At 49.4% G+C, this 12,131-nt stretch overlaps 1 protein-coding gene across 1 annotated transcript in view; it reads left to right on the forward strand.

Annotated features, from left to right (window-relative positions):
* The window catches only part of SYNJ2 (synaptojanin 2), a 1,190,168-nt gene that overhangs the window by 779,553 nt on the left and 398,484 nt on the right, over positions 1–12,131 (forward strand). The gene's annotated exons all lie outside the window — the stretch shown is intronic.

The raw sequence follows: 12,131 nt of genomic DNA on the forward strand, positions 1-12,131 counted from the left end.
CGCGCTAAGGGCCTTTGCTGACGTGTGGGATTTCACTACCTATCAGGCTGTCCACGTGTTCACACACGAGAGACCACGCTCCTGGCCAGGAGGCGAAATTACTGCCCCCCAGAGCCCTGAGCACGCTCCCACCTGCCATCTGCTGCTGCCTGACTGCCTGCTGGCCACGTGCCCCACAGTGCTGGTGGGTGGGGGTGTTGGGAGACATGGGTGGGGGACTGGTGGAGGGTGCCCCTGCACTGGTGGGGGTGGTGGGAGACATGGGTGGGGGCTTGGTGGAGAGTGCCCCTGGTGGCGGGGGGTGGTGGGAGACATGGGTGGGGGCCTGGTGGAGGCTGCCCCTGGTGGCGGGAGGGTGGGGGTGGTGGGAGACATGAGTGGGGGCCTGGTGGAGGCTGCCCCTGCACTGCTGGGGGGGTGGGGGTGCAGGGGGACATGAGCAGGTGTGCAGGGTAGTCCCCTGTTTTGTAGACTGCCTGCAGGGGCCGTGGAGGGTGTACAGGGAACACCTGTGAGGACCCACCCAGCCTAATCGCGTGTGATGATTCCCACGCACCCCTGTAATACACGTACCCTGGCTAATCGCGTGTATAACTTCCCGCGTACCCCTGTAATACACGTACCCTGGCTAATCGCGTGTTAAACTTCCCGCGTACCCCTGTAATACACGTACCCTGGCTAATTGCGTGTTGAACTTCCCGCGTACCCCTGTAATACACTTACCCTGGCTAATCGCGTGTTAAACTTCCCGCGTACCCCTGTAATACACGTACCCTGGCTAATCGCGTGTTAAACTTCCCGCGTACCCCTGTAATACACGTACCCTGGCCAATCGCGTGTTGAACTTCCCGCGTACCCCTGTAATACACGTACCCTGGCCAATCGCGTTTTAAACTTCCCGCGTACCCCTGTAATACACGTACCCTGGCTAATCGCCTGTTAAACTTCCCGCGTACCCCTGTAATACACGTACCCTGGCTAATTGCGTGTTGAACTTCCCGCGTACCCCTGTAATACACTTACCCTGGCTAATCGCGTGTTAAACTTCCCGCGTACCCCTGTAATACACGTACCCTGGCTAATCGCGTGTTAAACTTCCCGCGTACCCCTGTAATACACGTACCCTGGCCAATCGCGTGTTGAACTTCCCGCGTACCCCTGTAATACACGTACCCTGGCCAATCGCGTTTTAAACTTCCCGCGTACCCCTGTAATACACGTACCCTGGCTAATCGCCTGTTAAACTTCCCGCGTACCCCTGTAATACACGTACCCTGGCCAATCGCGTGTTGAACTTCCCGCGTACCCATGTAATACACGTACCCTGGCTAATCGCGTGTATGACTTCACGCGTACCCCTGTAATACACGTACCCTGGCTAATTGCGTGTTGAACTTCCCGCGTACCCCTGTAATACACTTACCCTGGCTAATCGCGTGTTAAACTTCCCGCGTACCCCTGTAATACACGTACCCTGGCTAATCGCGTGTTAAACTTCCCGCGTACCCCTGTAATACACGTACCCTGGCCAATCGCGTGTTGAACTTCCCGCGTACCCCTGTAATACACGTACCCTGGCCAATCGCGTTTTAAACTTCCCGCGTACCCCTGTAATACACGTACCCTGGCTAATCGCCTGTTAAACTTCCCGCGTACCCCTGTAATACACGTACCCTGGCCAATCGCGTGTTGAACTTCCCGCGTACCCATGTAATACACGTACCCTGGCTAATCGCGTGTATGACTTCACGCGTACCCCTGTAATACACGTACCCTGGCTAATTGCGTGTTGAACTTCCCGCGTACCCCTGTAATACACTTACCCTGGCTAATCGCGTGTTAAACTTCCCGCGTACCCCTGTAATACACGTACCCTGGCTAATCGCGTGTTAAACTTCCCGCGTACCCCTGTAATACACGTACCCTGGCCAATCGCGTGTTGAACTTCCCGCGTACCCCTGTAATACACGTACCCTGGCCAATCGCGTTTTAAACTTCCCGCGTACCCCTGTAATACACGTACCCTGGCTAATCGCCTGTTAAACTTCCCGCGTACCCCTGTAATGCACCTACCCTGGCCAATCGCGTGTTAAACTTCCCGCGTACCCATGTAATACACGTACCCTGGCTAATCGCGTGTATGACTTCACGCGTACCCCTGTAATACACTTACCCTGGCTAATCGCGTGTTGAACTTCCCGCGTACCCCTGTAATACACGTACCCTGGCCAATCGCGTGTTAAACTTCCCGCGTACCCCTGTAATACACGTACCCTGGCTAATCGCGTGTATGACTTCACGTGTACCCCTGATATGCACGTTACCCGCTTTGCGTTCCTTGTTTGGCTGCCCTGTAAACTGGTCCAGAGTTAGCGCAGCCCTTTGCGATGATTTAGCGATTTTGCTGGCTTTTCCTTGCGAGAGGGCGTTCTTGGGGGCGTTACTGGCGCTGCTGCAGGGTCGCTGCGATACTCTGCGCCACGGCTGGTTTGGGAGCATGTAATCCATGAATACGCTGTGCGCGGAAATCGGTTTTATCGCACGTGCCTGGCGCAGTCAATCGCACGCGGACACTCTGCGCCAGCCGATTGCGACACTTTTCTGCGAAATTCTATGAATTACCCTGAATGGGTTTTCCTGTGAAGAGTGGAGGAAAAAGTTCATGGAGCGAGATATCGAGGAAGTGCATAGAGGGGATTAGGAAGTAAGAGGAAAAAGAACTGTGTCCTAAAGCACAGCTTTTGATGGTCAACCGGGTTTGGCTCTGGTACAAATTGCAAACTTGGGGAATACCATCGGGGTTACTAAGCATGATAAAACCTCTTTACATGGGCACTACTGTCAAGGTCTGCCTTGACAGTTGGGTGTATACTCAAAATAATTTACTACAGATATTGCCTTAAAGCAGTGGTGTGTATTAGCCCCTCTGCTTTTTAACCTATACATTGTGATATAGCAGATGCCGGAAGACCAGTAAATAATTTTCTTCCTAGGAACGGATCTACCTCTATGCGCTGGCTTTTTGACATGCAGACAATATTGTGTTAATGGATCAAAACAAGATCTTGAAAATAAATTGAGGAGACCGAAATCATGGTCTTTCTGAGGAAGGGTGCAAAACAAATTAAAAATGTGCAGATGTATGATCCATGTATTCAACAAGTAGAGAATTTGACATACGTAGGCTAGGCCACAGGAGGCATTCTCCCTACAAGACACAGGTGCACCGGCCAAGAGAAGTAGCAGGGAGAAGGGTGTGGGAACCTCTTAAACCCGAGGTGCCACATGTGCCAGGATGGACCCAGATTAAGCAGGAAGAAAGCAGGGACTGTGAGTTTGCTGTTTAAACTGTGGGGAGACCGCCAGGATCCAGACTTGCAGAAACTTGGGGAACCTTTATTCCTGATCTGGTGTTGTGCCAACTTTATTACTTTAAAAGTCAGTAAGTCATACTAATCTAACAATCAACAACAGTGTGCACTGGGCAGATTCATTTGCATCCTACGCTGTCTCATTGTTATTCAGGAAACTGATGACCCAGGTAGCAAGTGCAGGGCTATTTAGCTGTTTTCATGAATAACAATTATTTGGAAGGTGGACCATGCTGGGCACTGATGCTGGCCATATCTGCACACTGGTCCACTCAGCCTGCATGGCATTTCAGCATTTTCTCTACTCTAATACCCAGTGGGGTGCGTTGACAACAACAGAAAAATCACCAGCCAGCTTCCCCAACACACGGGCATGGTCCATGAAAAGGCCAATATCAAAGATGCCTGTCATGTGTGCCATCATATACAAGAAGGTTGTGCTGCAGTGCTTGACAGGCAAGGTCATCAGTTCAGTAATGGTTTTGCCTGAATTTGCCCATCAATTTACCAAAGGAGAACATTCTTTTAGTTTTTTTGTTCTGTGAATAGTTGGATAACATGTACCGCTTGCCACCGATAGGAACAGAGCAAAATGTTAACGGTGATGTGTTTTAAAGAAACATTTAAACATTTATTTTATTTTTCAAAACACAATTAATGTGTTATGCCGATTGGCATCTGTAAATTGCAAAGTGCATCCATCACCCTCCATGAACTGGTGGGAGCTGAAACTTTACCCCGAAATATGTTAGTGTATGGAGCAGCGGTGGGTGGTGTCAACAGTCGGTGGGGAGCTGCCCGCCCTGATGTCACAGGCGTGCTAGAACATATTTCTGCCCTGGCACTTATTTTCTTACAAATTCAGCACTGCACCCCCCACATCCACTCGTAATTTGACTTGAGATATCAGTCGTGATGCTGTTATGCATGATAACATTGAGCTAAAAAGCACATGTTCGAAGATACTGTGTTGAGCTACTAAAAGACATGGAACCATAATTTACACGTTGCATCCTTCCGAAGGCTTGCTGCTGAATTCCTTGGAGCCCGAAACTACATCTCCCGAGATGCCCTTTTGCTGAAGTAGTGAAACACCTGGACCTGACCGCTGTTACTTTCCTTTGTAATCTTCCTGATGCTGAATAGCCTGAAGCTAGAAGCTACTAGTCTACTCTCTGCAAACATGTAGGTTTTGGACAGTGTTATGGGCTATATGCTCCCCGTTCTTCTCTGGAAGGTATCCGTGGGTCCAAGTTGGAGCCACCATAACCTGACTTCATCCCCAGCCATTGAGGTGTACCCCAGGAGATTCGGTCCACTTATGAAGGAGACTGAATGACTTCCGTACTTATGGCGGTGGGTGGGAATGGGGTGATTATCCCTAAGTGACGTGGGGCGTTAGGATTACTGTGTTTGTGCACATACCTGTGCGCGCCTGCCTTTGTTTGTATTACACACTCACTACATTTGAAGGAAGATGCAGGGATCGTGGAGAACTTGGGGATGTGTGCTTGTACCAGGCAGCTCACATTGCCATCACCGCTCTACCCGTTTCTGCAGGGCGACATTGCTGTGGTAGTGTTAGTAATCTGGCAGCCTTATGATAAGTCATGAAAGGTGCTGTGTGTGCAACAAAGACGAGTCTGTTACAACTGCTCATGAATCTAAAATTGGTGCTCCAACTTCAGGCCCTTTCGGGCATTTGCATATTTGTTGAGAGTGCAACGAATGGCACTGTACTGTTAAAACTACTGAAGCCTTTCTGAGAAGTAAAATACACTGTCCCATTAAACATCCAGCCCTACTGCTGAGAAGTACTGGTACTGAGCGGGGATCGTCATTCGGGCACTCCTGGATGCTGCTTTGGTACTGGTTCAGTCTCTCGGCACTGGTTCAGTCTCTCGGCATCAGAGACCTCAACATCTCGGGATCTCTGCCCTCCTGGGCTCAGCGGTGTTACCGCAGGCGCCCCACCCACCGTGTATGTGACCTGGTCCCACCTCCTGGATGTCCTGGCTCTGCACTGTAGTTCAGGCTATGGCAGAGTGAGGTGTTGCTTGGACCGGTTCCTGAAGCTGCTCCTCCTTCCCTGTAAGGGGCTCTGTCCTTTTACATCAGTCGCTGTAACGAGAGGCACAATGCCATTGGTTCTGAGTTTTGGCCATCATGAAAGTGCCAGCAACCAAACCAGGCACATTTAAATACCCTCTGCATTGTTATTGGGATTAGTCCCTATATATCAATAAAGGTTTGGCTCTGATGTTAAGGGAGAAGTTATTGAATTTTTCAACTGGGGGGGTTCTTGCCCCATGGGGGTTGGGGCATCCCCCAGTGAGATCCCGCTTGTCCTGTTCTAGGGATTTGTTTTCGTTGCATGCTCACCTCCCCAGTCCCAAAGGGGGTGGCACCCACTTGGGGAGAAGGGACAAACGCGTTGGATTCGTCACCACCATCCCATGGGCGTTGTGGAATGCCTCAACCCCAACCATCACTGCACCCATGATATACTCACTCTAGGCACTAGGATGTCAGGAATGTTGCACATTGCTCCCCATCTAGGGAAGGCCGAAGTTCTGCAAATCTAGTAGTCATTGAGCAATGCTGGCACAAAACAGCCACCTCCACCACCCTGCGCCATTACAAACCTTATGTAAACATGACCCTGTAAGCGCCCCCCCCCCCCAAGATTTAATTGGTGGTTGCTCTGCACTGCCCTATACTCCCCTAGCACAGAGGTCAATCTTTGGGGGAAGGAGGGGGTTGCAGGAGAGAAAGTTTCAAAGTCTGCAAGAGCACAACCATGTACCCTACATTCTCACTGATCCTGCAACAGCTTGACTCCAGGCTCTTAATGGCTCCATCTGAGAGCTAACACAGATTGGATGAGTGTAGAAGAAGGTACCCCTTTTAGGGATCAAGTAAAAATGTCCACACTTGTCATTGTCTGGATGGGCAGATTTCCTTGATGTAGGAAGGTCTGTGAAGGGGTAGGGAAGGTAATTTGTTGATTCACTTGACTACTCGGGTGTCAGCAGCCTGCACGTCGTCTTGAATCCTTGCATTTATTGGTATGCAAAATCAGCGCTTCACTGACTGACTTACCCAACTGCTTTGTGCTTGCGTCCTACCAGCAGATGAGATAGGTGGCTCCTGTACTTTAAGTGGCATTCAAAATTTAGAGGGCGCTCTTCGGGGGTGTGGGACCTACAGGGGTCTGATGTAAAGGGGGTGTGGCCTAACGGGTGGCAGGCGGCGTGGATACGTGCAGCCTCCCGCATCTCCTTTTCTTAAGCAGGAAATCTCTTTTGGGGGAGATGGGGGGGATAATCACCCTCGCACCCCGGGTGAAGAGAGATGATCACTGCTGAAGCGATGCATGGCCGGGGTCGATGCCACAATTAAGAAGCCAAGGCCTTTTTTTTTGCCTTAAGCTCTTGAATATGTCTAATAAATTCAGGCTTTGGAAAGGTTTGACAGTAGAGCTGCGAGTCGGAACAATTTGTAATCGAAACACTGCCAGCACAGTACGTTCCTTTTTACTTCACATTAATTGTGGCTTTCTTTTTCGATACTTTGGAAATCACTGAATACAATTTTGCCTAAGGAGAACTGACCAAATTTATTTCACCGAAAATGGTAGGGAAAGTGGCATATGTATAGTGCATAATAAGTGGGGTGTGGGTTAAACATATGAGTTAGGTAGGGACAGCTGAGGGGGGCTGCAGGGTGTCTCCCCAAGTAAAAAGTTAATTTCGTTTTTTCATGAAATAAATTCAGTCACTTTTCCAGTAGGTCAAATATTTTCAAATAAATCACAGACTTCTAAATCGCGGCTTTTCGTTTGAGTAGGTGTGAATTCCCTTCTGCTCAGATGTTGGCAACCCAGAATTGTTCATGGAGATTAAAGCCCTGTTTGAGAAATGGAAGGCCACACGATTTAGGAGTTAAAAAGTGGCGTCTTTTTATCTACAATAGAGACGCAGAACAATGCGATCAAGAGCGACCCATATAACCTCTAATGTTATTTCCAACACTGCAGCCATCGCTAGTTGCGGACAGGGGCGTAGGAGACACATAAAATCAAGGGGGGATAGGGGACACCTTGGGGACTTTGCTTTCTTTATTTATTTATTGTGTTTTAGTCAAAGAACTCAACTTTTCACAACATTAAAATTAAAATAGCAGTATGTATTAAATTACACATATCATCACTGTATAAAACAAGAGAAAAGAAGAAAAGAAGACGGAATACAATTAAAGGATGCAGCAGCAAAGAACATGTCTTTATATGTTGCATTTCTGGATTTGTCATCTGATACGAGAGAGGAAATAACAATTGCTTCCAGTGGGCCACAGCTAGGACGCCAGCTCGTTAAGAGACCGATCACCTGTAAGTGGATTCCTGCCAAATAAAGGAGTTGCAGCCTTTTCTACCAACTGCAAGTTGCTACTTTTTTTGTGTGGGGCAAGGAGACGTGTGTGTCTCTTGGAATGGAAAGATGTGGGTTTCAAAGAAAGAGGAAATCATGTTTGTACCTCTGAGTAAGCCCTGTTATGGGAGTATAGGGACCAGGTGTGTGATGCTGCTGCTTTGACTGTCCTCTGGGGGGTTGAGGGTACATCAAAGAAGGAGGATGAGCGAATGCATGCTTACCCCCTTATAAGCACTCCCCAGGTCTGCGGCCGGATGCGTCAGACCCGTGGGATACCTAGTAAGTGGCATGTATGTGGACCCAGTAGGGTGGCCAGAGGGGCAGCCCGCTATGTGGGCTGCCCCTCTAGTGCTCCTGTGAGGGCCGGGCCAGCCTCTCACGATGAGTCTGGTCCCTCTTATTCCATCTCATGCTGGCTTTAGAGACTAGCCTTTCTTTGCCTTTGTTATTCTGAATGCAGAGCTGGACTCTGTTCCTTTCTCATTTAACATTTGCTGCAAAGCCTGATCTATTTGGTGCTCTCATATGTTACTAGAACGGCAGAGCATGGGTCCTCTGCCCTGTTCCATTATTCAAATAGCCCTTCTGGCCTTTCTTTGCCTCTTCCTTGTCTCACTGCTTGCTTGCTTAATACATACCTCCTTGCTTGAACACTCAACATATTCTCCCTAACACAGCAATGGCAGCTGCAGTCTGTCTTAACTGCTATGTGTTCCGTGTCTTGAATTGGCCTCTTATTTCCGCTTTACTGTCTGCCGGGGAAAGGCATTTGCCAGTCACTGCCATAATGGTTCTACCTGGCCATAAGAGGGCAACAGCTAGCCAATATTGGAAGAACATGGGCATATTATGCCAGAGGCTGGCAACTGCCTTCCTTATGCCTACACAAGAGACACAACTCTTGCCTTTGTTTCTAACAGTAATTCAGTGGATGAAGAAAGGCAAGAACACACATATTGCTTATAAATGAAGGGGATGATGTCACACTTGGTTAAGGCATTTTGATCACCCCAGGAGCTAATTTCCAGCTGCAATTAAGCGATTACCTTTTAGACTTCTGGCTTTAAATGTTAGTATCACCTGGAAAGCACAGAGGTTGCTCAACAAGGTTCCCGGAGCACAAGGGCTACCCTACTCGTGGGCATGGATGATTGGAGGGCATTCCTGCCCTGGTTTGGAGCCTGGCCCTTACAGCCATGATGGGGGAGGGTCCTATTACTTTTGGTCATACGTACCCTTTGAGGGTGGGCAGACATTGCCTCCTGCTTTAGCCCACTAACAGCACTGCTTTGCAACTCTATCACACATAGCTGTCTGATGGCATGTAACTCAATGCTACTAATGAAATCAGCCTCGGAAGTCTGGAATCCTTTGCCACATTAACTAGGGTACAAGGCTTGCCACCTTAGACTTACCCATGTCTGAGTCGGCATCTGTCGCCCTGTGGGGAAGACACACACAGAAAGAGTAGGGCACGGTGCCCTTGTGGGTTTTTCACACTTCTTCCTCGGGGTGGGCACAATTCACTCCGCAGAGAAAGTGGCACATTCTGGGCAACATTCTCCCACTTTGACAATGTCACCCAAATAGCGAAATTGGCCATCTGAAATACCTCTTTCGAATTATTATTGCGCAATCCACACTGATGGGTTTAAGCACCTGTTTAATGTGAGATGGCAATTAAGGGCATTTGCCAACACATTCAAGAAGCACAGGACACCCTCTTACCAGCGACATGCCATGTTCAATCATTCTGATCACGAATTGCCATTTATCTGGGGTCAGGTTAAATGTATTTGTTTATTTATTACATGTGTAGCATCACGCAAAACCCACAAGCATCAAGGCGCAAAGTAAACTGCATGGAGTGGAGCACTTCAATTGGCACACGTTTTTACTTTTCCGCCACAAAATTGAATATTTTAGTGTAAAATGCAGGTGAAATCACATTGCTTTTCCACTCTGGAAGAGTGTAAATACCGCGCTTAATTAGCGTTTATGTGCGTAATTGACAATGGCTTCCTCTGGACTCCGCCCGCTTTTACCAGGTTTCATTTCCAAGCAGATCCCAGAGGAATCCCTTTCCTTATTTCCAGCATGAGAATCCATGCTGGCAGTAAGGCTGCATTTGTCTGGAGGAGCGGGAAATACAGGGGGTCCTGTTGTGTCTACTTGGCTCCCGAACTCCACCTAGAAAAGGCACGAAAATCCGGGCAGTTAGAAAAAGCGATAGTAATAGTGTTTTCCACCACTTTTTCTGAACCAATTGACCTGGAAAATGCTGTGTTGCATCGGAGGCTGAATGCATTCACTCCGCACATTATCCCACCGGAAGATTAAGGCAGGTGCTGAACACAGGTGTTACATATTCCTGTGTACAATCTGTATTTGGAGCATTAACTCACTGAGCTACCTTACAAATGATATCTCTTCTGGGGCTTTACCGTCTTAACCCCTTAACTGCCTTGGGTATTTCTGCCAAGGCCTTTTTTGGTGATTTCGGTATGTCGCCATTCAATCTCTTGTAACTTTTTTGTTACATAAGATATCTCGGCCCAATTTGGCCCCTTTTTTCTCCAAATGTATGCGGTCGTAACGTTTCGGACTTTGCCGGGGATTGTAGATAATAAATTCTGGGGCAATTCGCGCAAGTCAGACCTCTGTGGATTCCCACAGGTGTCCTCTTTTCGGAAATGCATGAGGTTCCCTGTTTTCCTTGGTGGCTTCAACACCATAGGCCCAAATCTGTATGTTGTCCACATGAGGAAAATCTGCTCTGCCGAAAGGCTTGGGGTTACCAGTGGGTTAGTCTTTTCCCTTTGCGCCCAGGTAGGTGCACCCACACATGTGAGGTACCGTTTTCGTTGGGACACCTGTGGGAACGCAGGGTGGTAGGACATGTGTTGGTGGTGGCGTGTTTCGGTGGGTGTCCAGAGTGAAATATCTGAAAATTGTGGTTTTTTTCCACCAAATTTCAGAGACATTTCCCTCTGCCCACCCACCCAAACACGTCGCCAACAACAGATGTATTACCTTCCCACGTTGCCACAGGTGTGCCGACAAAAACGGTACCTCATATGTGTGGGTGCACCTACCTGTGTGCAAAGGTAAAAGGCTAACACACTGATAACCCCAATCTAGCAATCTGCCCCCAGGGAGGGCTACATGAGATGCCCCCATCCATTTGGGGTGGGGGGAGAGGGCAACCCCATTTCCACTAAAAACATCCATGGTGGTTCATTGGCTCCCCACACCCACCCAAAACAAGTTACAATTTCTTTTATTTTTGTTTTGCCCCTTTCCTAGGGGCAGATGGGAACATGTGTGTGGCCATCTGCCCCCAGGGGGGGCAAAACGTACTGCCCCAGGCTTGGGAGCCGGATCTGCCAATATTTGCAGTGGCCTCTCCCCCCCACCCCAAATGGATGGGGGCATCTCATGTACCCCTTCCTAGGGGTAGAAATCTGCCCCCAGGGAGGGCTACATAAGGTGCCCCCATCCACTCAGGATCTGGGGAGAGAGCCACCCCCCTTTCAAACACAAAATATCCTGGTGGTCTAGTGGGTCCCCCGGATCCCCCCAGCCCCACCCAAAACAAGATATAATATATTTTTTGTTTTTCCCCTTCCCTAGGGGCAGATGGGCACATGTGGGTGTCCATCTGCCCCTGGGGGGGGCAAAACATACTGCCCCAGGCTTGGGGGTTGGCTCTGCCAATATTTGCAGTGGCCTCTCTCCCCCACCCCAAATGGATGGGGGGCATCTCATGTACCCCTTCCTAGGGGCAGGAATCTGCCCCCAGGGAGGGCTACATAAGGTGCCCCCCCATCCACTTAGGTTGGGGGGAGAGGGCCCTCTTTCAAACACAAAAAAATCCTGGTGGTCTAGTGGGCCCCACCGGGCCCCCCCACCCCCACCCAAAACAAGTTGTAATGTTTTTTTTTTTAGTTTTTCCATCTTCTCTATGTGCAAAAGGGCACATGTCTGTGGCCATCTGCCCCCAGGGGGGTCAAAAGGTACTGCCCCAATCTTGGGGGGGTGGTTCTGCCAATATTTACAGTGGCCTCTCCCCCCACCCCAAATGGATGGGGGGCATCTCATGTACCCCTTCCTAGGGTCAGAAATCTGCCCGCAGGGAGGGCTACATAAGGTGCCCCCATCCACTTAGGGTGGGGGGAGAGGGCCACCCCCTTGCAAAAATCCCTGGTGGCTAGTGGCCCCACCCGCACCCACCCCCACCAAAAATTACGTTTTTTTTAAAATATATATACATGCTTTGAGGGTCGGGGGGGGGGAGAGGGCTGCTTACATAGTAAGCAGCCCTCTC

Source organism: Ambystoma mexicanum, chromosome 4q (assembly GCF_040938575.1).
Source record: "Ambystoma mexicanum isolate Mex_15411 chromosome 4q, UKY_AmexF1_1, whole genome shotgun sequence".
Lineage (NCBI taxonomy): Eukaryota > Metazoa > Chordata > Amphibia > Caudata > Ambystomatidae > Ambystoma > Ambystoma mexicanum.